This window comes from Andrena cerasifolii, chromosome 10 (assembly GCF_050908995.1).
Source record: "Andrena cerasifolii isolate SP2316 chromosome 10, iyAndCera1_principal, whole genome shotgun sequence".
In the NCBI taxonomy this organism is placed as follows: domain Eukaryota; kingdom Metazoa; phylum Arthropoda; class Insecta; order Hymenoptera; family Andrenidae; genus Andrena; species Andrena cerasifolii.
The window spans coordinates 4,541,806-4,564,269 of NC_135127.1; the positions used below are offsets into that span (position 1 = coordinate 4,541,806).

At 39.7% G+C, this 22,464-nt stretch overlaps 1 protein-coding gene across 1 annotated transcript in view; it reads left to right on the forward strand.

The window, feature by feature from the left end:
* Sol1 overlaps positions 1-22,464 on the forward strand; it is a 696,665-nt gene that overhangs the window by 237,436 nt on the left and 436,765 nt on the right. The gene's annotated exons all lie outside the window — the stretch shown is intronic.

The following is a 22,464-nucleotide window of genomic DNA, read 5'->3' on the forward strand; positions in this document are numbered from 1 at the left end:
GAAATTCGACGGCGCGAGAACACCGCGTGCAAAGGGGTTCTCTAAAAGCACAACGGTACATGACGCAGTCGAGAAGCGAGTAACGAAGAATGAAATTCTTCCGGGGCGTATTTTGGCATATCCCGAGGAAGGCGCTGGTAACCTGCGACCGTGGAAATTAAATAAAGGCCGTCGCTGCCGTCAATCCCGAGAAATGGCGTTGCCATTGAGCCGGAAGCATCTGGCAGCCCTGAAGCCAAGGAACGAGCTGGATTAAGACTGACGGCTTTTTAACAAAAGCCGTTTCGCAGTTTCATCGTGAGCTGGAACGCTCTTCGAGGTCGACGGGGTGTACTCGACTGGCGTGCTCGCGGAGGAACTGCCGGCTTTGTTTTACGAAAGTCGAATGGAGGGGTATGCTCTTCCAACGCGAGCCTAGCTAAATTGGAAAATATTTTTTAAATTGCCCGGAGATCACTGAAACAGGTCTTGGGGACCTGTTCAGTTGGAAATAACGCTAATTAATGCGCAGACGCGCGCAACAACTGGACGATTTTCTGGAAACGAGCCTTTGTATTGATTGATCGAATTCCAGAGAATTATTGCAGTCGAATTTCTCGGGTAGTATTTACTTAATTACAAAGACACGGGTAGGTACATGTCGCGTGACAGACTTCATCCTCATTTCTTGCTCTTACCCTAGAGGGTAATGCGAAACTATGCAACAGACAGCAGCTAAATAGTTAACGAAGGATTTAATCTTGGGCGGAGCCGAGTTGAACAGATAAAAATATTTTTAATGCAAATTCAATGAAATTCATTAAACGATTATAACAATTTATTTAAAGAATAAAATCCAGTTTTCTTTTCTTTTTACAAAGCCACTTCTTTGGGGGGTGTCAGGGCCCCTTGCCTCCCCCTCTGGGTACACCACCGCAGTGGATTAATGAAAATTTCATTTAATTTACCAAGCGTAACAATCGTATAATCACTAGTGTATACAGTACTGTGCAAAATTCTTAGAGCACTTATCAAAGGAGCATTTCCTTACTTTCTAAATGAATTTAAGGATCCTCCGTATCAGTTCGATTTTCCCAACACCTGTTAAGAAGTATTAAATCCAGAAATTTATGCAGTTACCTTGAAGAAATATTAATATATTTAAAATATTCAATGTATTGCATTCATTGATTTAATACTATTCAGTATTATAGTACTAATCATTATCGTGATTTAATACAATCATGCTGCGTTCATTAAAGTTGAACGTTAGGTTTCAAAAATGTTTCGCGTATCTTTGTAAATTCGGTGGTAATCGTTGTCTCGCAGGACAGCAGCATTGTCGATTAGATCCACGAAGTCAGAGGGCAATCCATTGACTGCCATGTCGCGAAACTGCGGCAAATTATCCGTTAAAGTCGCCTGGTCGTTACCATTTGTTTAGGAACGTGTGAATAGAAGCGTTCACCCGTATCGCTATTCTCTTTAAACGAGTATTAGTTCCCTCGACGGAAATCCTCCGGCGACATAGTGTCTACACGCGTTACAACGAACGGTGTCGCGATTCTTGCTTGCATTTAACGAGGGAGAGTCCTTAATCCACAGATTTAAGGAATTATGGTACGGTGCAAAACATCCAATGGTTTTAAATAATTCATTGTTTCTTCCTTAACTTCCGCAGATACGATTTAAGATGGTGAAATCAGTTTCTGAAAAGTGCAAGTTGCTTTTGCACTCATCGCAACCTATTGCTTTCTACTGATAGGGTAATGCAAGAGTGTTTCTTCCAAATGATGTTCTTTTTTTACGTAAATATTTTGAAGCCCCCCCCAATTGTCTTGGCAGTAATGCCAAATATCACTTTTTCAGACTGTGTTGGAAAATATAATTGCGGATTCTTTTCGTAATTTCTTTTATTTGGAAACTGTGGAATGAATATGAAATTTAAAATTTGGGAAGTAGGTATGGAGGGTAAAGGTAACAGTAGTTGACCATGTATTGAGGGTAAAGGTACCAGTAATTGACAACTTTTCAGAAAAACGTGAAAAATAAGGTTTTTAGAAGTGTAACTATCTACTAACTAAAAAAATTATTTTTGTAACTATCTACTAACTAAAAACCTTATTTTTGTAACTATCTACTAACTAAAAACCTTATTTTTGTAACTATCTACTAACTAAAAACCTTATTTTTCACGTTTTTCTGAAAAGTTGTCAACTACTGGTACCTTTACCCCAAATTAGATTATTAAATTACGAGGTGATCTGTATGTACTTAATGCTCCAAAAGTTTCTAGATTTTTTAATTAGATACACAGTTTTTCTTGTGTTAACACCATCTTGTTAGTTGATCATATACAAAGACAAACAGTTTTTAATATAAAACTTCTTGTGTGTATGTTTATTTTTGTCATCATTGCAATTTCATAGTATTATCAATTGTTACTCTTTTTGTACAGATAATCAGTTTGGAACTTTTGGTGGTTTTAAATGGGTTCAGTATGCAGTAAGCTACCACTAACAACTTATATTACGTCCTTTTGTTTCATTATACAACGTTCGTTCGGGTAATTGGAACATAAACATCGTACGAAAAGCCTTAACTTTTAATAATGAAGCCAATACCTCGTTGTTTGAAGCGTCAGCGAGAGTCAACGAGAGAAACACGATGTTGTAAAACGACAAACCTTTTTCAGACAGATTTCCGTCACAGTTGCAGTCACATTTTTTCAATAAATTAACACTGTGCATTTAATGTGGTCTTTGATTTGGTTTCGATTCGATTCTTCAACCCCTTCTTCTTGCTTCCTTCTGCCTTTATATTCACACAACTATATATTCGCTACACTCTTTAACAATTTGTCTGTCAATCTTTATGATACACATCCACGATATTTGTACCACAAATTAAATTTTTCCGTAGTATAAATTTCTATTAAAAATCAGTGAAGGCTCAAAACGATGTAACCCACTACTGATATCTCATTCGTAAATCTTTCTGAACAGTCTGCCAAATTTCTCTGAAAATAACTCTCAACTAACACTAAAGTACTTGTCAAAATACTGTCTTCCACGACAAAATTTTGTCTTCCACACGCTCTACTTAACATTCGTCGACAATCGTGAAACATATAGCTGTACCTAGACTTGCAGTCAACCTCTGTGCCATGATCTCGACGATCAAATACTTATTAAAAAAATTTCAAACACTTTTCACAATTATGACAGTTAGTCTTGCCATTTCTTAGGACATACCTACCTTGCAAAAAGCATACATCGCGTTATGTGCGACGGTTCGGTGGGGGTTTCGCAAATTACAATCGCAGAATTGTAAGCGTGGCCACGGGGATAGGCAGCAGAGGTGGGGAAAAATTTATTTGAAATAAAAAATTTGTGTACGAAATTTGTGTACCGTGCTTGGCGAAACCGTGGTTCGTTAGTAAACGTTTCACGAATATCACCAGCCGACATGTGTTTTAAACATGCCGGCCTGAGAATTCTTTATTTCACTCACGTGTACTGGTCCGGGTTGCGTGTGCTACATATAACGGTGACATAATTCTTTGCCAGTCACAGGAGACTTTGCCCTTCGTAGCCCAAAATATACAATTTTCTCGCATGCTCGTCGACGGTTTCCCTTTTTTCGCGTGCAACAGGAAATAGTCCGACGCGACGTTTCTCAGAAGCACGTGCAATTTGTATAAGGAGACATATCTGCAGGCCGACTGACCAATCTTTTGGGCTTCTCGATACGATGCAGTGGAAACACCAACTGCAGGAAATATATACAAACACTAATGTATCTAGTGTCCTGTAATTTTTTTTTAATATTATTGTTGGGGTTTATCCGTTGTGTTATTAATTAAGCATTTTGTTTTATAATAATATGTTTGTTGGGTGCTGGTTTTGTAGAGGGTGATCTCCAAAATGAGTTACTTGAAATCAGAGTTGGGCATTATCCGAATAAATTCTTATTCGAATAAGACTTGCGAATAATACGAAGTTATTCGAGAATAACGAATAAAGTTTTAGATTATTCGAAGATTATTCGAATAAAATTTCGCATCATTCTTATTAAAAAATTATTATACTATTTAATTTTCAGTATAACAATTTATTCGAATAATACCTAACTGTGCTTGAAATAAAACGTAAACTACTGATTTTAGAAAGTAATAGTGAAGGGAGGATATTTCCTGTTTTTGCAAAGAATCTGAGTGAATAAAAATGATTGTTGCTTTTAACGTGAGATCAAGGTTAATTAGTTGATCAATATTTAATGAAACGCCATATATTTTTGCCGATACTTTGTTAGATAAGAAAAATGATTTATTCAATACCACTATATTATAATATAATCCTGAGGAAACTGAAGATCGACCAACTTCCATATCTGTGTTTTGAAGACCGCGAAAACTATATCTTCCTAAAAATAATTTTTGAAATTCTTTAAAAGATATCTGCTATCTACACTCTGCATAGACTTTGGTGATTATTATCTACCTAACCATTGATAAGAACCACGAAATGATACACTTGCTATGATTATGATGTAACTCTTTTTCTGACATCTTCTAATTATAACAATTAAACCATCTCGAAATATCCCATAGATTTCCACAAATCGTCCACTGTCACAGTATTGCAAGTGTCTTAAAGGAGCTGCTTGGTCAAACACGCTTCTTCGATATGCATAGTGTCAACTGAGCACGTTCTACTCTGACCATAACGAGTGTCCTACGCCGCCAGAATTGTTGACCCCCTCGTTCTTAGTACCCAGTGTGTTTTCGCTCGGTCAAAGTGCCGACCCCTTTCATCCCTCAGCGCGGCGTCCACTTGAAACAGATTTCGGCGCAAGGTTAATCCGCGGTGGCGAAAATCCGTCTAGGACCCGGCCACCCATAATGGAAGCTGATAACCGAAGAGATTAGTTAGACAGAGATTAGACGACAGATAGCAAAATCGGTGTTCGGCAGCTGGCTTACCGTAAACCGTGTTATCAGAGCAGCCTAACATATAATGTTTCGCGCCAAGGATCCTGTTGATCCCCGGCTAACTCGATCGATATTCAATTTCGGCTGGATCACCGACCACGCCGAGACTTTATCACCGTGATATGCTGCGATCGCACCCTGTACGTTCGGTCTGGCTGATATGTACCGGGAGAAATGTTTGGTCGTAGGACAGATGATGCGAAAAGACCGTTTCACAGGTTTCTCTAGATAAAAGCAGGTGTGACAGGTTGCTAACACGTGGACTGTCACGCGGGTCATTGATCACCAACCCCTCGAACATAAATTTTCCCCTAATTAAATCCCTGAATTTACAAACTTCTGACTAACATTACTGTCATTGGGGATGGCGCAGAATATTAAGTGCATCAGTTGAATGTGAAATATTCTTATTTGTGACGATTTCAGTGGACATTTTGTTTGAAAATATTTCCCGAAGAAAAACACTAAGTAAAATAAAGATCTATAATTTATATTCCGTACGGATTTCAGTTATTCTAATTTTTTTATTTGATTTTGTATGGAGCATATTGTATTCTGTTATATTTTTGTCAGTATAAATATTTAGGTATCATATAATTTAACCTAAATAAGTATAAATATTTTTAAACTGTTTTAATTAGATTTTTTTGTAAAAATTCAAAAACCGTTTTTTTAGAATACTGGAATTCGAAAACGAGAGAGATCTGGTTCGATTCTACACTCTCTCAATACTCTCTCTGAAGCTAACAATAAGACTCTCTAGCCCTGACTGTGTGACAATTTCCTCACGACTCTGAACTGTCTTGCAAATCATTTACAACTATCCAGGTCACGTTTTTCGAGATCTCACACGCACATTACAACGTTACATGTCACAGTGCACCTACCTATGTAACTTTAAAAATCTCGCTTCTGCAACCATATATAATATTATCATATATACGATTATACACAGTGTCCTTGAGAAAGACGGTCTCCTTTAGGGAGACCTTACTAAGGCATTAGGGAAGAAGATACCCTATCAACACAGTATCGAAACCACATATTTAATCAGATAAACATGGCCCAACAAACTGTCCTATTGCCACAGTATTTCTATTTCTAGGGTACTGCGAAGAAATTAATTTATACAAACACGTAAAAAAATCAAGGGGGATGTTATACTTCCACTGTGCCTGCAAGTAAAAATGATACTGCATTTATGAATTGAACGCTATGAAATGAAATGGCGGTAATAAAGAGAACTTATAACATTCATATAATTAAACAATGTATTTTCAACACTGTGCTATCACTTCTTCCATTTTCTTTTACCTCACCTCCCTTAAGAAGACCACCTCTTTCAAAGCCACTGTATACATATATTTCATCAGCGTGATTTGCAGTCGAACACCGAACAAAGACCCTGACGAAGCTGGAAGAAAAATGCGCGTGCCGGATCCGTCCTGAAGCGAGGAGAACGTCACGAATCCATTTCGCTCGATCCATCATCCGCGGATCCGTCACTGACGAATGTGCGGCACGGCAATGCCGCGAGAAAAAGGAGAAGGAGAAAGGTCGCGGGCAGAATCGGTGAAAAATGTGCTCCCTCTTTTAACGAGCCGTCAATAGGCGGGCTTGAGCGTGAATCCCCAACCCCCCACGGCGGACCCACTTCGCGGTGTCCGACGGGCGCGTTAGAAAATTCGGCGCGCACCGTAGATTATTCACGTCCATTAAATGGTAAATAGCGGGCTGGCCGTCTGCCGTGGCGTGGCACAGGCTGATTAACCGTGTATAATTAAAATGTAATTTCTCCCCCAGTAACCGGGCAGTTTTAATCAAACGAGGGCTGAAGCGAAGAACAGTACGGAGGGTGTTGCGGCATCATACGCGAGGGGGATGATTATCGCGGTGACCGTTAAACCGCGAATCTCTACGGTCACTTTCTGTTATTCTCTCTCGTGGAATTCATGGATATTGCGGGTAATCCTTTGTAGGTACGGCTGTCACAGGCTTAACTCAACGTTTTCGGCCACAAGTGTAGCTATAAGAAGGGGTGGAAAATTTGTTTGAGTTTTTTGGCAGACCGCAAAGTAGTATTATACATGTATTGAAAAATAATCTGTAATCAGTGGTAGGTATTCAATTGTTCGCTTCAAAATTGTTTAATGACATTTGAGTGTTGGTAATGTTTAGTGATGGAATGAAGTATGTTGGAAGTAGGTTCGAATCTGACTGGATAGTTTCGAACTGTTCACAAGAACTTGGAAAAAGAAGAACAACACTTGTGAGTACACTGCATTCCACATTAGAGCATACCTGTTTCGCGCAGGCACGACCCTCGGGAAGCGTTGCTACGCCCGACTCTGTTAACTTTTCGTGCGGGACGTTGTTTGCGTTGACAAAGGTCAGGTGCCGTGTTTGGGATGTACCAGGTATTCCTTGGAAACCACCGCGACCAATCGCGTGCGGTTCAAACCGTGGGTAATAGTGGGAGCTGCGCAGATCGGTCGCAAATCGGTAGGAGCGTCGGTATGCTCTTATATGGAATGCAGTGTGGACTCGAACCTCGACCAGATTGGTTCGAACTCTCCATAAGTACCTACTTTGAAAAACGAAAACGGTACTTTCGAGTATAATTTGGGAAATAGGGTTTGTTGTTTTTTAAAACACGGTTTTTATTTATAGATTTGTAAAATTTGAAAACCGGTTTTATATACTAGAATTAATATGCAGAAATGAATTAATTATTTCATTAAAAACACACTCGGACACAAACATATGTTAGTACGTAACCGTTTACTGTAAAATTAATCTACGTGAGTTCATATTTTCAGAAAAAGTACTAAATGTAATAAAGGTTTATAATTCGGTACCACCTTTTAAAAGACTTATGTTTTGTACGGATTTCAGTTATTTTAATTTTTTTTATTTGATTTTGTGTGGATAGAGTATATTTTATTATATTTCTGCAATTTCATAATATTATGGAAACTGAACATTTTTAAAATAAGTACAAATATTTATTTACTATTTCAATTATATTTTTTTATCAAAATTCGAAAAGCGGTTTAACCAGTCTTTTGGGAATAGTGGAATTCGAAAACCGGGCTTTTGGAAAGTCGGTTTGACTCACTTTCAATTATCCTCGCAATGCTTTACATCACAAAACAACAGAATTATGTAAGTCAGTCTCATCTGATTGTAAGAAGTCAACAATCACCACGTGTATCGTTATATCAGGCTCCGAAGCGTGAGTATTATTCACGCCCTTAAATTTCCTGGCACACGGCGCCCTTATTCCCAAGACTTTACGTCGACCACCGCCTTCAGAAAATTTCAGAAGGTTAGTCGATAACCGTCGTCATGATAACGCATCCCCGTCGGTGGAAATAGATGAGACGGTAGTTACATCGGTGCGGGTAATTCATTTGCCACGCTTGCAAGCTCACGGCCTCAATCTCCACGAAATTCGGCAATTAACGGGAAAATTGCGAAAGCGGTTCTTTGGCGGACGCTCCGTCAAAAGTATCGCTCGCAGCCTCTTCGTTAACGAGAATCCCGTCGCCCTCGATAATCGCTGGAAATTTGATAAATTCGACGGAAACCTCGCTTGGGAACGATTCCACGGCGAGCAAGTCATAAAACGATCAAATAGGGGCGAACAGATTCTTAGAACCGTCTCGTGGAATCACCATAGGGATTCTGGGGTGATAAATACGCGCACGCAACAATCGTAGTTCTGCTGCTGGTCTTCATCCTTAAGGGGCCATTTTTTAGGATTTATTTTTTAGTAAACGGAATGTCCAACGTAAATAATATTTTGTCTACTTAGTAATACACTTATTGACAGTATAAAAAAAAATCTGTTTTAAATTTCTAACATTTTTTCTTAAATATTTATTACACTGAGGTGAAAAAGCGATGTAATGGTGGTGCAGGTGATTCCGGGAGAACGACGCATGTAAAACCAAAAATTCAAAGTGTCTTCTAGTCGTTATGAGTGTGGTTATCGTTGGAAACAGAATTACTTTGACTGGTAAAAATAACAAAGTGAAAATTTATGAATCACTTTGCCTTGTAAAAAGTATGAAATTGTTAATAACAAAAGGTTTCCGAGGTCCCTGCGATACCCACTGATATAACGTGTGATTTTTGCAATCACGTGCACCAGTTGAAAGTATGTCGTTTTGAGATAATCACTTTTATAGCTTTGAAACAAATGAAAACAATTCTTTAAATTTTTTTTGTATAATATATGAGTAGCTTAATAAATACCAATTAGATTTATTGCATTATATATTGTATTTAGGGAGGAAAAAATCTTTAAAAATAGTTTAATTTTTCAAACCGTCACAGTGGACTCACCCCTTATGTCACGGAAGAGTTTAATTGATAAATGCATATCAGGTGCATTCAAACGAAATTAGACATAACCACGTTCGCTTTTTACTCCAAGATATAAATTCGTATGGAACCTCACTCATTCATCCCCTATCTAAGCTCTACAACTATCACTAATGGCGCACCTAAAGGGGAGGGGTGCAAGAGGCCCTCGCAGCCCGAAAAGAAGAAGGAAGAAGGAGATTAATGTAACCACGACAAAAGTAATTCTAGAGCTTTGCAAAACGCCAAGAAAACTGGATTTCATTTTATAAAATAATAAATAAATTTTTACTCATTCAACTCGACTTCTCCCCCAAAATTAAATCCTGACTGCGCCACTGGCCACCACCTTCCCTCTAAATAACCTGTGTATATACAGGATGCTTCAGAAGAAGGGCTATGAATTTTTAGACCTCATCGTACATGTCCTAGTTTCCTAGTTGCTTATGCATACCCATTTTGTCCAATGTCCTAGTCAATGGGGGCAGGACTCAGGGGACTTGAGGCACTATCAGTACGTTCACAAGTCACTCATCGTATCACAATTGTAATATGTATGCACGGGGTTCGCGCCCAAATGAAACGAGTTCTAGAAGACCGTTTGCAGCAAGGCGAGAGTTGCTGTATCCCACAGAGATGTTGCCGATTCGCTGGATACATTTAGATACCCGGCTAACTGGAGGAACAGTGACATGTATTTGGAACACTTTGCTAAATAATATAAAAATGAACATTTTTACATTTGCTTCCAGTAGCCTATTATAAAATTGCATCTTTTGTGAATATTCTACAAGTGTCAAAACGCATAAAATTTTCATCCCTTTCCTTCTTCAACTCTCATCCGTCCTTCGTGTCAATTTGACACTGTTTTCCCGTAATAAGCGACACTGTTTTATTATTTGTGATTCTTGTAAACAAGCAGTATGTCCCGCAGATCCTTTTATTTCATGCGAAAGTTACGAAAAATCTAAGATGTAAATGTTAACTCGTTAATTTGAATAGAAAAATATCGAGAAGTAACTGTTTACTTTGTCGTTTCATCGATCTTATACCACTGTGTAAATTTTACACCGAGGGACAGATTCATTTCGTGAAATGAGGATGGGGGTTAATACATGTTAATTAGCTACCAATGTTCCTCCGGTTAGCGGTGCCTTTAGAAATCGCCCATTGCCGGCGGAGAGTCAAAAACTACTTAGAGAACCAGCAGCAGACAGGTAGATTTAGGAGCAGAATTAACGGAGAATAAAAGCTCGATCCAAATGCCTCAGTTTAAGCTTCGATCCACACAATTCAGTACCGAAGCGCATTATGTGATTCAAACATCAGTCTACAACATTTCTAGCCTAGCATTCCGACACGCATACGCGGCTGTAATTTCTGACAAAGACTGCCGCCGTTCGACGAACCTAGTCGTCGATGATTACGCTCTGACGAGTCGTAAAGCGGCGGTGGTCCTTGGAAATTCTGGCGTCGAAGAGTATAACAACGTGCGCGGGCGGGGTATCCTCGCCGAAACTCGGCGAATTACGTTTAAAATTCTAACGAGCCCCGCCGAGCTTATCGCTTCTGATAAAGCGGCCGGCTTTACGATGCTCAAGATAAAGAGGAAATATGGTGGCAGTACGGAAAGTCCCTGGGCTATTTGCGCTGGTATTGATTAAAGTGGGTAATTCAGTCTCCTGGACTATTTTCAACTTTCCCTACTGGCGGCATCGCGCTAATTACTCGGAGAGCACCGACCCGAGATATCGACTGAGATTCGATTCCTCCCTTATCAGAGTCCATTTAATGTCTTCCGGCAATTAGGAGTCGGCGGGGTCGCGACGCCAGCTCGCGGCTCTAGAAAAATTCTAATCAACCTGACTAGACGTCATTGGCGTTAATGGAACGGTATTGTCCGAAATTACCTGGGCGAACGTCGCCAGTTGATGTAGGGGACGGAAGGGATGAAACGGGATCGTTGGGATCGTACATGGTTTATTGCGAATGGTAACCCTGCGGTGGAAAGTGAGGCAAAGTACGGGTGATATGTGTATGCAGAGCGGTAGCGGAGTCTCCCGTGCGCACGTTGAAAGGGAGAGGGCACCGCACGATGATTTCTGCGGCGATAGGATGACTACCCACCCAGACAGCCACGCGACGTCTTAAAGACGTCCATTTTACGTCTGAATGTCCTGATTCGTGACAAAGATGTCTTTAAGATGTCTTACGGACGTGTTAAAGGCGTCTTTAAGACGTCCGTAAAAAGACATCTTAAAGCAGGGCCGGCGCAAGGATGGTTCGCGCCCTTATGCAAGACAATTTTCGGCGCCCCCAAATTTTAGCACCTGTTTTTTATTTAATATGCTTTATCATTAAAAAAAGAATTATATTTACATTTTGTTTATGCGGGAGTTGGATTCCTTTATTATTAAGCGTGCGATATAGTTGTTTAGCGCCCCCTTCGGCTAGCGCCCTTCTGCGGCGCATAACTTGCGTAATGATTCTGTAAAAAGACATCTTTAAGATGAATTTATTTGCATGGAATATTAAACATATAATAACGCAATTATCGTATATTAGTGATTTCGTCAATTTTTCTTTAATACAATTATATGACAGTGTGTGGAATGAGTCTAGAGGTGGATTGATGATATATCAGATTAGGTTGTAGAGCAGCACTTATATTCTTCAATATTGTTATCTTTTAATTGTAACGGTGCAATAAAGATATTTAATAATAATATTCTGTAGAATATTTCGCTGCAATGCGGACTTTTTTATAAACAATTAATACTATATACATATACCTAGAATTTAGAACTATTTATAAGGAAGTGTGTTGGGTAAGTGCGAATAACGGTTGCTTCGTAAACGGAAGGTCCTGGGTTCCGATTCTCTCTCGTCACCGCCAAATTTTTTTCAGAACCTGGACCAGATAAAGACATCTTTAAGATGTCTTGATTCGTGACATAAGACGTGCAGAAGACCTGTATAAGACACGAAAACGACGTTTGCAGACGCCTTAGAGATGTCTCGAACGTCTGGCTTCAGACGTCTTTAAGATGTCTATGTGCTGTCTGGGTAGATTCGAGGCTTGTGTGGTTTAGCTAGTGCCGAAGCGTTGTTGTTGGGTAATGAATATATTCTTTGCCTCAAGTAGTTCTCGTCTACGTTTTTATTCTGTATTTACAAAAGAAACCACTGTTTTTCATTCGTGTATTATTTATGTACCTTCGGCATAGGGGATGTAATCGTTAATGGAAGCATTCTCTTTATTTGTAGAAGCTCCTGGTATAGTTCTGTCGCTATAATGCACTCCAAAGATTCTTGATATGGGTAGGTTGCTCGATCCTTCCACGAGAACGCTATAGTTTCGTCGCCTAGGCGTACGCAGCGGATTTTATCATTGTGACAGTTCTATTATCGCAAAAAGAAATGTGGTACAGCAAGATTCTCCTCGGCGTAATAAAATATGAGTAATATAATTTTTAAAGGAACCACCGGAGAGGAGAAATTTCCCTAACCAGCTAGTAATCACATAGCCATGTCGAGTTGAATTCTTATGTTCGGCGGATTATTCGAAAATTCAAGTAGTTCTGCTACTTCGGCGAAGATCCGCGCACAGTGCACGATATTCTTATTAAACTTTATCAATTTAAGTAAGTATACAAAATCAAGATAACACTAATCACTTTATAAAGTGGCTATCATTCGATTTTACTTCGATTAACACAATAACTTAAATATCGCACAGAAAAATGTAGTTTAATCCTTTACCTTTGAACCCAAAGGTACTTTAAAAAAAAATAGTAAAATACTCTTTCAAATTGATAGACAAACATTACTTGACTAGAAAAGAGAGAAGTGCTTATCAAAGATAAGAATTTTTTAATCATGATTTTGCGAATGCATTAAATATAAAAGAAAGTAAGGATCCAGTTTCCACTCTTTGCAGACATATCTGGACAGATTCAAACAGCTGTAGAAAGTAGTTTTCGACGCCACACAGGAGTTGTAATAATTTCTTTCATAATCCCATTGGAGCGGAAACTGCTCGGCGCCGTTTTATGCAACCTTTTCCGTTTGTTACGTATTCTATGGCACCTCGGAGACATCTGATACAGAAAGTACTTAAACTCGTAAACTTTTTCACGAGTTAACGTAAATCTCCTCTTACGGGTAGCTTGAGTGACTGAACAAAACTTCGCCCCCGACACGTCCGTCTCTTTCACAGCCTCGTAAACAACTTGGTACGTCATTACGAGTTTCGCCCAGCTAATATCTCCGGCGACGTACAAACTTAATGAAACTTAAGAAAATTTCTTACCGCCTATAGCCGCGCGCAACGCGTCTAATGCCATTCATTCGAGAGTTAATTTGTTTAATGGACACCAGACAACTTGCAAAGGGGGGGGCGCGACTGACTTGCCCCTCGCAGTCGCGAATATTTAGAACGGTTTATCCAAAGATGAAAGGCTGTGGCTGAAAAGTATTACCTATGGAATGAATTTAAATGCATTTTAAAGCATAAATGAATTTTCTGCCAAACATTATTCTGAGCTCCTTGAGGCACTCCTAGGGGGTAGATACAGGGGATTTATTTCATTAGGAAAAAGCTTGTACCATTCGACTGTATCACACGCTAACAAATTTAATTTAGGTACCATTTGCGTAAGTAGTTTTAATGCAAATTCAATAAAATTCATTAGGTGAGTATAAAAATTGATTTAAAGAAGAAAATCCAGCTTTCTTTTCTTTTTACAAAGCCTATTCTTTGAGGGTGCCAGGGCCCCCTTTGGCTGCGCCACTGGATCTAGGCAAAATGTGTGTAAAAATTCCAAAGTGTTATAGAGTACCTACACTGTTTTGCCTAGGTATTGTTAATTAAGCTGTCAATAGGACTTCGTGGAGGCACGGAGGGATGTTGGATGAGATGCTAAAAAGTCGCTGTACATGTTTGCCCCGTGAAATCGCAGCAGTCTAGCGGTGTGACGTTGGTTGAGGCAGGATTAATTGGGTGACCAGTAACTCGAGTTAAAAGGAACTTCCTCCTGGTAAAGTTCGAGCAAATCTTTCGAACAATATTACCCGGTTCTTTTAACGCTCGTTCTTCAAGCGCCCGGCTAAAGAGGGGAGAGTAATTCTCCGCGAAAACCGCCTGGAATCCGCTGTCTTGGCCGCGACAGTGTTGTTATGAAATTGCAGTTGCGTAAAATGAAACTGCTGGTCGGCGAACGCTTCGAATCACGGGGGTAACGTTGGAGGGCCTGCTTCTGAAAGTACTAAACCAAGGGAAACGTGACTGACTTGCTCTCTCGCTGCTGTTTCTTCTTCCTCGACAGATACGAGTTCTTCGGTACAGGTGAATACGGCTGCCTTTACGTAACTAGTTATCTCGAGGTTGGATATGGCTGGAAAAGCTGGCAGACGCGGAACTTTCGCGTTCCAGAACCGTCGAGGTAATTTTATTCTGCGGATCGTAGATCCTCGCTGCGAGTATCGAGAACACCGACGGTTTCGTTTTAGTGTATTCGCAAATTACCCAAGCAAGTATCTGCATAAAATTATATAGGAAGAAAGAGTAACTGGGGGTGGGCTGAAGGAGGTGCTTCCACGAGTAGTAAGCGCGTTTAAGGATAAAATCAATAGTAATGTTGCACAATTCTGCATTTAAGGGTACCAGGCAGTCGTTTTTGTCGAAAATGAAGCATTTCTCATTCAATTAATTGCAAAGAAATAGATCGAAGCTGAGGATTGTTCTTTGGCACAATCTTTATTAATATCATAAACTTTAAAAAATATATTTGTTTCGCCAAAAATATCCATTGTAGATGACGCTATAGATGGATCGTTAAGTGACTTTTTAAAAAAGTTTCTTTTGTTTCGAAGCGGTTTTAACGAAACGAAGTGAAACAAGGCGACCTGCTTGTAAAGTCTACTTCATAATACCTCGGGTTCTGCACTGAACCTATAGAGGAAGCAACATTGTGGAAATGACAGCAGGAAATAGCGATTTTTCAAAAAGGTGCCTTTTTCGGTAGACAAGGATGAGGTTTTTAGTTTATTTTCGTAAAGAATAAGAGTTTTTATTAACTTCAATTTAGGTTCAGGCCGAAACTACACATTTTCTGAGCATGCTCGAATTTGATTTCAATCGATTGGGACCTCTGTTTTTCAGCTATCACTGCAAAGGAAAATAAACTTTTTTAAAAACCCTCTTTAATGATCCATCTGTAGCGTCTTATATAATACGTAATTTTTATTAAAGAAACATGGTTTTTCAAGCTTATGATGTCAATAAACTTTGTGTCAAAGAACAAGTCTCAGCTTCAATTTATTTCTTTGTAATTAAATGAAAAAGAAATGCTTCATTTTCGACAAAAAACAAAAAGAAATGCTTCATTTTCGTTCAAATATTGTTAATCAAAATTATTGTGAGATAGTACCATCCAGTTGGCCCTCCAAATGCCTCAATACTCAACTCTAAAAATGTATTACTCAGGTTACTCTAGATGTCATTCTACCTGGAAGATTTTTCATTCGAAAAGCAATAATATTCGAGTTGCATAATGTTACGTAACTCTTGTATCTAGGATTGTAGAAACTAGGAGATAAATACTAAAATATCAGAAGCTACTTAGGAGATACTTTGAAAAAACCTACAAAAGGGGTACATTCCTGTTCTGACAGCTGACTGTGTACAGTTTCTCTGTTTGTAGAAGTATTATTGGAGTGTTAATGCACATTTCTATAGAACAGATTCTGTATTTTACAGATTAAAATTATAACCGAGAGAAACTTTTCTATTGCTCATACTTTCAAGCTTTCCTAAATAACTAATCCCTATTTCAGTGCAGTTCCTTGAATTTTCAATATTATAAGTGTAACGATATTTTAAAGACTTTAAGTCATGAACCCAGTTTACTAATGTATGCAGTTAAAAATACAATCGTGAGCTACTGTACACCCTAAAACATTTATCATTCACACCTGACGGAATGAAAGTTCATTCACCTGTGTTAATGGTCACCCTTCACACTTCCACGAATCAGAATTTTATTCGCTGCTCCCCGTTGCGTGTCACTCTTTTGTTCCATACGCGTATCGCTGTTATATCATTCATATCAAATTGTGTTTACCAGCCTGGTATTTATTACTCATTTAATTTCTGCGGGGGTAATAAACGTCAGTGAAGTAGAAGTTACGGTACTGCGGCATGCATTCGTGACATTAAATTTGTATACAAGGTTTTTCATCTCCTTTCTGCATATTATTTTTTTTTATAATAATAGGATTTACGTACCAGTGACACCTTTTTCCACAATATTATTCCTTTTTAGTTTTTAAATCGTAACTGGACCAAAATTTCGTGTGCAATTTATTCGAAAAGTGTATAAATGGAATGATGTCTACTGTACATTAAAAGGAACTCTAGGTATTGTGCGATTGATTGTCAAGCTAATCACTGCCCAAGAGTTAAGTACATGATTCAGTAATTCAGCAGGTTCGTTTGGATTACGAATGTTCCTAGCAAAGTCGTCTTCAAACACCAGCGTACACATATTATGTAGGTAGCTAATTTTTAACATTTCTAATTTTTATAAATAGACCATTGGTATTTTGTTGATTTGTTGCACACCAAAAGTTTATAAATTTCATTAGATATACAGGCTTAATTTTTAAAATTGTTTTAATTGAGTCGAGATCGTAGTTTTTATTATATTTAGAGTAGTAAGACGAATAAGTCAACAAAGCCCGGCTGTGGGGTTCGTTGACTTGACATTTACTTTTCAGTTTTAACCCTTTGCCTGCGAAAGGCGTATATATACGGTGCCACAGTTCCCTCAATATATACGAAAGGCGTACCGATATATACGCAGCCAATTTCATCAATATAGTATACGAAAGGCGTACATATATCTCCAACGACCAACAAATTTTTAAACAAAATTTTCACTCCTTCACACTGTTAGTTTTTTTATTAAGTATCATGGTGTTGGATACTGCAATTATTTTCTACTTGTTTGTCATAGTCTATTTAGAAGGCCTGAGGGTTTGAAGGGAGGATAGGGTGTAAAACAGGTAGGAATGAGTTTACAGGGATTTGTGGTGGGGGAAGTGAATTTGAGCAGCCAAACTCTTTGCCTCGACTGCATCTTGAGGATAAAAAGTGCAATTTTTAGTGGTATTCCTATGCTTACTCAAGTAACCCTATCCGACATTGTCAACATGTTAAGGGTCGTACGTACAAAACCTCTACGCACCGGATAAAATACCCTAAATTATAGTCAGTGTATCACGTTTCCACAAAATATACAGGAAAAAACATCAAGCAATACTTAGTGGCCAACAATTAATAAATAGTCGAAACAAAAATATTTAAGTACTTCCCGCCGAGCTTTTTAGATTTTCCATTCTCACTGATAGAACACGCAAGTTTTTGTCACGGTGACGCATTAAATGGCAAGCTGGTCATGCATATGCTTCAATATCGCGAATGGCAGCATAATTTATAACATAATACAACGATTAAATGGAATTAGTCAATTAACCTCGTTAGTCTCCCCAACATATACGTTAACCAATTGAATCACAAATATTTGACGAGTACTTCGTTCAAATCAAACAAAGCCCTCACAAATAAAATGTCACAATCACGACCATTCCCACGCACATCTTTTAGCTTCAATGACTGCTCTTTAACCTGCGCGGAAACATTAATTCCCACGTTAATTACTCCCTGCGGATTAAATCAAATTTCGTTTTATTTCCGAAAACACGATTGCTCACGCTTATCACCTGCTCGTTCGCTTTATTACTCGCACAAATTTGCCAGGAAATAACCGAGGGAAGCGAAAGGATGGCACTCTGGTCGGTCGAGATCTGCCATTTCGGAGTTTTGGAATTTCGGCGAAAGGGACGAGCGTTGATCGTCCGCCAGTGAACCCTCGTGATTTCGCGTCTCCATTTCCCTTGGAAATATCATCCCGCGCCCGGGCAGGAACAGCGCTCGGCCTTTTAATCGTGCTTTAGCGAGGCTGTTTGCAACGTTGCGGCTCGAACAATAAATGCTCATTAGTTAACGATCACGGCAATCAAGCGCATAAACAGACTCCCTTTGCAACGGCAAGCAACGCTCGGCGCCCCGTTTGTTGTCCGATGTAACTTTAAAATCAGATAGAACGGCCACGCCGGCACGGGGCGGGGGAAGTGGGTGGAAGGGTGTCTACATTTCGGAGCACCCCGTAATTAAAACATTGTAATTTGAGGTCCACGATGATCGTCGAAATCGGGCGCGCAACAGCATTTCGAAACGCGCGGGTGACAGACGGAATATATCATGGCGATTGGCTTAATTTGTGCGGGCGCGAGTAAATTGATGGTAAATCAGAGACATGGTTGCACAATTGATTTAGGAAAATTCAATCGCGCTGACCGGGCAATCCCAAATGACACTGTTTACACGCCAAACTGGGCGCACTGCATTGGACAAACCGATGGGGCCGTTCTTCGTGTTTGTAACTGTAACGTATCGATGCATTCTCCCTTCCTTTCTTATTTTAGCTAATTCTTTTAAGGGCCAGCTCCTGTTTAGTTTGATGACTGCGAGAAACTCAGTCGCTGAAATTTTGGCGAAAATTTTCTCGAAAAAAATCGGGACCGAGTGTTGTTCTGAGTCAGCTGAGGATAACGCAGTGTTTACAGTAGTGATTTTAATCGAAGCTGCCTGTGTAATAATTAAATAATGCCAGGCAATGGAAGCTCCACACGAAGAAGATAGTAGAATAAATCTTTGAAGTTGTAGACGAAATTTTAAGGGATATTTTGGGGGTTAAAAACAGCAAAATTTGGAACTTTTTTTGAAGAAACTAGCGATTCCATTCGTCTGAAATTTGGATTCCAAATCTGGTTCACCAAACTAAAGCTACATATGTATGAAGTAAAACGCCGTTTTATATTTCTGTTTCCGATTACCTGGAAAATAAATATCCTGCATACCAACGGACCACGAATTTTACTCGTATATTTATTATTAAAAAATAATAGGTAAAAAAAGCTGCAACTTCTTTAAAGATGAGAAATCGAATGTCTACTTAGTTTCTTAAAAAAATCCCAAATTTTGCTGTTTTTCGACCAAAAAATAGGATTCCTCCTTTAACTTATTACGAGATGTAGATTCTTACTTTTCTTAATTTAAAATTTAGGATTTAGTGTATATAGCATTGTCTTCGTATTTATTACAACGCAATAGAGGGTGAAAAAGAAAAGAAGCTGGGAATTTCTTAGTGGTTGTTACAGTCGATAATTCTGGGTGGAAGAACTTTGTCGGCACATTTATGTGGAGTGCCAACGACACCCTTCAAAGTAGAACCGCCAAAGGTGCTCCTCCATATTGTGTTCTTGTAATGAGTGGCGAAAAACTAGCGTTTCGAAGGACCGATTGCACGTCGCTTTCCTGGCAAATGGCTTTCGTAGTGGGATTAACCTGTGTAAGGAAGAAAAGGAGGAGAAAGAGTAAGATTAAACTGCGAGCTTAACCCGTAAGGAAATACGCAAGGTAAAAAGACTTTCTGCGGCTTTTTAGGGAAGAAAGATCGGACTATATAAATCAATCCTGTTCAGAGCTGGTCCTGGGCGCAAAGAAGCTTTTCCCGCTTTGTCTCCGTTACTGTAGCCCATAAATGCTGTATGTTGATGTCGTATTATGGACTTGGAGTCACTACAAGCACAGCGCAGAATGCGAAGCTGGGATAAAACTGCACGAGGGGCTTCGACCCTCGGCAGAATTATTGTCAACCACTTTATTTGTGCAGGTATCCTTTTATGGCTGATTTAAGGGGAGGTTCTGGTCTAAATGTCGATTTTTCTTTTATTTCATTTTTCGAATGTTCAATCTTTTAGGAATACGGGTTTAAAAGGATTTGCTGAAATTCGTAAAATTCCCCAAGTTGTAGGCATTTGAGTCGCGGCAAATACATGGGTCACAACCGGCTACTCGGCGCTCACGTAAAACTTCAAATGCGTTTTTCTCGAAACAGTGTTCTCAAAACGGTGGGACCTGTATCTTCAAAAGTTATTATCCGATTCGACTGAAACTTGTTTTATTTTGAAGATTATTCTTTTGGCTAGGGGGGGGGGGCTAAAAAAATTACAAAAAGTTGAAAATTTATAATTTTTAAAGGCGTTGAAAGGACGAAAAATACAGGGAAAAGTGATTTCAAACGTGAAGTGTCGTTATTTTCTAAAAAAAATGTAATTTTGTAATTTTTTTAGCCCCCCCCCTAGAAAAAAGAATAATCTTCAAAATAAAAAAGGTTTCAGTCGAATCGGATAATAACTTTTAGAGATACAGGTCCCACCGATTTGGATCAATTTTTTGACGCCTTAACTTTAACGACTCCCCAGGGCTGTTTGCACTGATTAATTATAAAACAAAAAATATATTTCTATAACATAAGACATCCTTAATACAATGCAACAAGTCCCATTAAATTATATATAGTAGTTTTCCTTTAATTAATTCCTAAATATCACCTATTTTTTGGGGCTCTAGACCAGAACCTCCCCTTAATGACAATATGGGATTAGTATAGGTTCAATGTTCAATTAACTGTAGACAGTTGACTTATCTTTATCAATTTCATGTGATACGATTTTGCATTAATTTCTTTAACAGTTTTGTTTTGTTCAGGAAAGCTAGCATGTATCAAAGATGCTTTTGATCTTAATGAAATTCTTCCTTAATTCCTTCCAATGACGATCCCAATAATTAAAACAGCATCGCAAACATCGCAGTGTATCAAATTCTTTATTATAAGTAGATAATGTCTGCCTGTTCGAAATCCTTCAATGATTTTATTTGGAGAAGTTACCTCCAGCAGCTGAACCACATACTAACGTAGCATTCTTCCGCTTCCAGTCTCCCACTTAATTTCGAATCCACTTAACGAACAGTTAAACAAATCAGTCGTTATCGTAAACGAGAGCTCGTTAAAGACACTACAGTTAATTAAATTTTTCCCCACCCCTTCTGTCTCCCAGTGCACATAAAACAAATTGCTCCCTTCGCTCCCACTTCATCTACATTCCGCACCGTCACAAAGTGAGAGTAACAACCGATTCAACCTCTTCATCAACTATCCGCTTCTCTCTTTATCAAGAATTTCAATAACCAAAGCAGCAGAGAATACCCGCCCCGTGCGAAGTTCTTCCCCCGTCCGACGGGTCGGTGCATCGACTTGAACAATGCAACATTTTACAGCGCAGGGTCTAATGAACCTCCCGGAAGCCAGGCAAGCATCCCGCTCCTTGCGCCGTCCTTTCAAATCTCGGCTAGTTCAATCTCTAATCGCTATCGGTCCCGCCGTTAAATAGAATTAAGCCGGGGACACATGTTCGCGCAGGGTCGTGCACAGCGGGCTAGCGTTCACGCGCGCGGCGTACACGTGACGGCACAAAGACGCAGATGGCGTGCGCCAACTAGCGGCAGCCTGCTGGCGCAAAGTGACTACGTGTCCTGCGTGCAAACTCCATTAAAATCTATCTGCCGCGGCGGAGCACGAAATTCAAAGAGGAGTCCCGAGCGTACGTTCTTGCGGCCGGGAGAAGAATGTCACCGGAGGAATAGGTAGAGATAGAGGCTTCCCTTATCTTACGCGAGAAACGATACCCATAACCGGCCGCGCTGTCGATCGATGGCGAACCTCTGCCGAGGGAATTCCAGCTCTGGAGAAAAACAGCCGCCCCTACGGGACCGCAGCCACGGTTCGTTTATGCGCCCCTCTTTTTTTTCGTTCCTTGTCTTCGTTGCGGCAGAAGTCACGGTGACGAAGGGGCTCGATTGGCCCAGGCAGTTCCGGGGAGTCCCAGAAATCTGCCCCACTAGCTGGCGCTCGTAGACTGGGGCTCTCAAGGGTGGAGAAATGCCGTGACTCGGGTCGAAGGTGGAACGATTGAAAGGGACGAGGCGATAGTCGGGGACCCAATAAAACGGGTGTAGCTGGATCGTTAACAGGCCAGTCGACGGTCCAATGAATTTTGTCGTTGCACTCGCTGCGTTAATCTTAAAACGCGTGCGTCTGGCAGACGTCAGTGATTAATAGCGGCTGTCCCGCAACGTGCACGCGCGCGGGACGACT